Genomic DNA, 6,378 nt, shown 5'->3' with positions numbered 1-6,378 from the left:
GCAATGTTGTAGAAGTGGGTCTTGAGCTGAGCTTTAAAAATGTCTACAGAGGCTGCCTGACGAAGGTACAGTGGGAGCGCAAAAAGCTGCTTCCCCGTATTTTTTAGTTGCCTTTTCTTTTTGCAAAGCGAGCAGGCCAGCAGTGGAAGACCTTAGGGGGCGGTTTGGGACATATTTAGGCAGGCAGTCATGTAGGTAGGAAGGTACGAGACCAATGAGAGCTTTATAGACAAGTAAAATAATTTTAAAATCAATCCTAAAAACAACCGGAAGCCAGTGCAGTGATGCCAAAACTGGAGTAATTTATATAATATGTGATATTCTAATCATTACATTTCTAATGTTATAAGACACATACTGTATATTATGTATAATTGATAGTGTAACATAATTACATACCCTTATAAGTATATAGGCCTCAGCCGTCCTTTTCAAATTGAACCTCGCTTGAGGTGTTTTGGCATCAGCTGGGTATGTGCCATGGAGTTTAAAGTCCATGATGGACTTTACGCTGACAAACCGGAGCAAAGTTCGAATCCCTTCAGAAACAAACGTTCATTTATTTATTTACGGTATGTATTTATTCTTTCATCAATGCGTTTATAATTGACACATTACAATGGGCTTATGGGGTTAATGTATGTGACACATATGTTTACTCATAGTTGCATTTATGAAACGTTACGTATTGTTGTACTATAGACAGTCACGGGAAGAAGGCGAGTCAGTGTCTTCCCGTTTCTCAACAACAATCACAACAACAAAACACACGGCTAAGGGTGTGAAACCACAACGCAATATTGAGTGTCCGTCCGTCTCCCCAAACGAGAATCAGATCGGTATGTCTTGTTTAATTTGGCATTGACGAGGATCGTTAGGGTCCGTGTATAGGACCATAATGGAACAGCTGCAGTTACTAAGACGACTCATTTTCGGGGGCCTGTTGAGAACTCCAGTTTTCGTGTGTGTGTGTGTGTGTGTGTGTGTGTGTGTGTGTGCGCGTGCGTGTGCGCTAGGCCTATGTCTCAAAGTCTTCATTCCCTTGCATGGTTTCAGACCAGTGTGTGGAGTCCAGACTGCAGGTGAAGATGAACTCTCCAGACTCTTCCAGGGACATTTCTATTAAACGGGAGGAACCTGAAGACCACCCACACCTCGTGACCCATGGTAGGTCCCCACAGTAAACTAATGGGACAATATGAAAATTACATGTCACTATTGTTGTGGCAAAATGTATAATTCTTGCGCCATCTACGAACATATTCGGTGGAGGGTTTTAAGAAAATTATAATTATAAGAAAATAGCCAATTGATACTGGTGTGTGACAGAGGACGATATTTACAATGCTTTAAAATGTCTCACCGATGTGATTATTGTGAGCGTTTTTTTATCATGATAAACGATAATGAGTATTGTCCCATTCCTAATCCAGTCTTGACTATCATGTTCTATGTTTCTGCTCCTAGACGTCCTGCACATGGTTGTGTGTAAAGAGGAGGTTTCCCCTAAACAGGAGAGCAGCCCCAGCCTGCTCCAGGAGGAACCAGAGCCTCCACACATTAAAGAGGAAGAGGAGGAGCTACTCCAAAGACCAGAGGAGCCTGCTGGATCCATGTTGACACTAGCAGTGAAAAGTGAAGATGGGGATGAAGACATCTCTTCACACTGCTCTGAAGTTGAATCTGACACTGAAGTCACTGAAGACAGTGATGACTGGGATGAGACCAGTGGAGGTCAGTCAGCTTCATACACCAGCTCTATAACCGGGAAGAGACAAGGAGACACAGAGGAACAACAGTTTAGCAAGACTTTAACTCAGTCAGGAGAACTAAAAGCGTGCATAGACGTCCTGAATATCACAGGGAAAAAACACACCTGCAATCATTGTGACAAGAGTTTCAAAGACGCATGTAATCTGACGAACCACCAGCGTACCCACACTGGAGAAAAACCTTTCCGTTGTACGCTGTGTAACAAATGTTTTGCTTTGTCAACTAATCTGAAAACACACCAGCGTGTCCACACTGGAGAAAAACTCTTCCGTTGTACACTGTGTAGCAAATGTTTCACTGCGTCAACATCTCTGAAAAGACACCAGCTCTGTACTCACACTGGAGAACAACCTTTCCGTTGCACAACGTGTAACAAGTGTTTTACTGCGTCAAGTTCTCTGAGAAATCACCAGCGTGTCCACACTGATGAAAGACCATTCCACTGTAAACATTGTGACAAGAGTTTCAAAGACTCGTATAAACTGAAATCACACCAGCTTACCCACACTGATGAAAAACCTTTCAGTTGTACACTGTGTAGCAAGTGTTTTACTATGGAATACTATCTTAAAAAACACCAGAGTGTACACTCTGGAGAAAGACCGTTCCACTGTAAACATTGCGACAAGAGTTTCAATCGGTCGTTTCAACTGACTACACACCAGCGTACCCACACTGGAGAAAAACCCTTCTGTTGTACACGGTGTAACAAATGTTTTGCTACGTCAAGTTGTCTGAAAACACACCATCGTGTCCACACGAGAGAAAGACAGACACCGGTCTACTGTAAACATTGTGACAAGAGTTTCTTAGACTCATATAAACTGAAAACACACCAGCTTGTCCACGCCGGAGAAAAACTTTACCGCTGTACACATTGTGGCAAGAGCTTGAGAGTGTTAATGACACACCAACATGGCCACTCTGGAGGAAAACCTTTCCATTGTAAACATTGTGACAAGAGTTTCACTCTGATGGATTGATTTAATACTTTATTGGACAGCAATGCAAACGGCAACAGAGTACAGTCAAACACTTCTAAAAGTGTAATATATATATATATATATATATAGAGAGAGAGAGAGAGAGAGAGAGAGAGAGAGATCTGTGGTCTGATGAAGTGATCTGTGATCTGATGCTTAAATGAGTGATGGAATCAATTGTTTATAGTAATAGAAATGTGGAATTAATCATGACTGATTGTTATATGCAGATACATGTCATCTGCATTTGAGTTTGGTTGTAACTTGTAATATTAACCCTTTAAACTAGTGATGATGGGAGAACTAGACTAAAGGTTGACAAACGACAAAGAAAAACAATTTTGTTCATGTAACAATGAAGAAATGTAAAAAGGAAATGATTCAGACCATTTATATTTTTACTCAGCTGTTGAGAGTGCCATAAGCAAATTGTTGGTCTCAGCTATTCTCAGCGATTTAACGCATGGCTATGATGAGTATTACAGGACTATAGCCTTGCATAGCGATAATATCACTGCGTGGATATTTTGACTCGTCCCTCTCGGTGTTAGATTTGAATCCTGGGACCTGGTTGGTTATAGCCTGGTTCCAGACAAATCTGGTTGGCTCGTCACACAATAGAGCGCCGCAGTCCCTCCCCCTTTCAGAAAAACGAGTGGCCCAGGAAATGGAAACCCAATGCATTCTCCCATCGGCACTTCTTATTTAATTTATTTAAAGACGGTTACGCCGCGGACAAAGCCAACTCGGATCGTGACAAATCATGACAATGAACACAATGTTTTGGGCCGATCAAATCATTAGAAAGAAGAAAAGAAAGTCAGGAGACAACACTATTTGTTTTGTTTTTCGTCTTATAAATTATTTGATCGGCCCAAAACATTGTGTTCATTTTCATGATTTGTCACGATCCGAGTTGGCTTTGTCTGCGGCGTAACCGTCTTTAAATAAATTAAATAAGAAGTGCCGATGGGAGAAAGCATTGGGTTTCCATTTCCTGGGCCACTCGCTTTTCTGAAAGGGGGAGGGACTGCGGCGCTCTATAGAGAGGGGCCAGACCTAATCCACCTGGGGTAATATCATGTGCATTGCAAAGGCAGATGAATGCTGGCTATGCTAGGCTGACAGGACTCTTTCGCCATTTGTCCTACCCGATTTCGCACCAGGGAGGGGTGAGAGGGGCTAGCCCACACCAACCTTTAAGGACCGCAACGGAAACGAGCCTTTCTTGTGTCTGTATCCGTTTGAATTAATTTTCAATAAAGTAAAAAAGAATAAAACTTGAGCCAGTCGTTTTCCGCATGTCTGTCCTATGGTATGTCGGAAAAGCCTTACAGCCCAACATTACACCTAGCTACATTCCCATTCCTAATCCAGTCTCTATTTTTCTGCTCCTAGACGTTCTGCACATGGTTGTGTGTAAAGAGGAGGTTTCCCCTAAACAGGAGAGCATCCCCAGTCTGCTCCAGGAGGAACCAGAGCCTCCACACATTAATGAGGAAGAGGAGGAGCTACTCCAAAGACCAGAGGAGCCCGCTGGATCAATGTTGACATTACTAGCAGTGAAAAGTGAAGATGGGGATGAAGACATCTCTTCACACTGCTCTGAAGTTGAAGTTGAATCTGACACTGAAGACAGTGATGATTGGGATGAGACCAGTGGAGGTCAGTCGGCTTCAAACACCATCTCTATAAGCAGGAAGAGACAAGGAGACACAGAGGAACCGAGATCTCACAGTCATCAACAGTTTAGCAAGACTTTAACTCAAAGCAAACTCAAAGGAGAACTAAAAGCGTGCATAGATGTACTAAATATCACAGGAAAAAAACATATCTGTAAACATTGTGACAAGAGTTTCAATAACTCAGGTCAGCTGACGGCACACCAGTTTACACACACTGGAGAAAAACCTTTACGTTGTACACTGTGTAACAAATGTTTTTCTACGTCGGGGTCTCTGAAAAGACACCAGCATATCCACATTGGAGAAAAACCTTTCCATTGCCCCTTTTGTGGCAAGAGTTTTGGTTATTTAGGTTATCTAAAGAAACACCAGCAAGTCCACACTGGAGAAAAATCTTTCTGTTGTACACATTGTGGCAAGAGTTTGAGAGTTTTAGGTAATCTAAAGACACACCAACGTGGCCACGCTGGAGAAAAACCTTTCCACTGTAAACATTGTGACAAGAGTTTCACTTTGATCGATTGATCACTTTATTAGAGAGAAATGCAAACGGCAACAGAGTACAGTCAAACACGTAGGGCTACCCCTACATTTATTTGCCAAATACTATTTTGAAAACATTTAATTAAAAATAGTTCAAATAGTCGATCTACAAGCTCACAATGTGTCAATGTAGATCGGCAAGTTGAACTATTTTAAAATGTGTTTCAAAATAGTAAAAAATGGCAACTAGCGGGCCCTTTCGTCTAAGTTTCCATTCAGGTCCTACTGTATGTATTCAATTCATAAACAAAAATAACAACTACATTAAATATCACAAAATAAACACTGTGCCCTATTTCCGCCGGTGCGTTATATGTACACACTGGAGAAAACCTTTCCACTGTAAACATTGTGACAAGATAAATAATTCAGGTAACTTGAGAAGACAGCTGTGTATTCACACCAAGGGAAACAAACGTTCCACTATAAATTAGCTCACTGGGAGGATCAAAATTAAACGCCTGTACAGTATGTTGGTAGGGAGGTGGATAGTGACTGGTTTGACACAAACGGAATCGCTGTCAGCATCACAAGACAAACATCGATTTTCTGATCAAGTTTTAGAATTTGGTTGAATCGCATCACGTGTGCATTCGCTACATTTCATTTGATCAGGTAGTGTGCGAGGACACGATGACATGCAAAAAAAGAATAAAAATAAACGGACATGCAAGACCGATTTGTTTGCTTGATGTGATCCGCAAGGTCACAAAAGGCTATAGTATAGCACTTGCTCTAGCCTCGAACAACCTTACACAGGCTTATGCAAAGTGAGACAGATGCATCATATCGTGTGTGCAGTGTCAATGCACAGACTAGTGATTTTGTTTTTGGATATTCTACTGTTGGACTGTGTGTTGAAAGCCTGCATGGCTTTCAGATCAGCCTTTCAACCCTGCTTCCCTTAACCTTATAGGTGGTACCTTGGACCCCTTGTTATGGCAAATCCCAGGGCAGGTGATATGAGCTCTAGTCTACATGTCTGCTAACTAAACCATGGTCCAAGCAGGAGAATGAATAAACATATAGTATAGGTGTGGGGCACAAGTGTCTTAATACAGACACACTCATGGAAGAGTTACAAAACCACAGGGGGACCAAGAAAGAGGATCTTGACGGGAAGGAGACAGTGGCAGATCTAATGCTGGACATGCACTATTACGTCAGTAGGACATATAGGTGCATGCTCATTTATAATCTTGCAGTTATATATATAATTTGTACTGATTATTAATCATGGATATTACTGCTGTGTTCTGTATCACAGTTTACTGTAATAAAATGACCTGCAGGAAGTTGTGATTATTTCAATTGGGTTATATCACCAAGATGGAATGAGATCCACTATTGGGTATAGTGATGATTTGTAAAAATGATAACATGCATATCTATAG

Source organism: Protomyctophum bolini (assembly GCF_963924005.1).
Source record: "Protomyctophum bolini genome assembly, chromosome: 7".
NCBI classification, from domain to species: Eukaryota; Metazoa; Chordata; class Actinopteri; order Myctophiformes; family Myctophidae; genus Protomyctophum; species Protomyctophum bolini.
Note: the sequence above shows the minus strand (reverse complement) of the source record.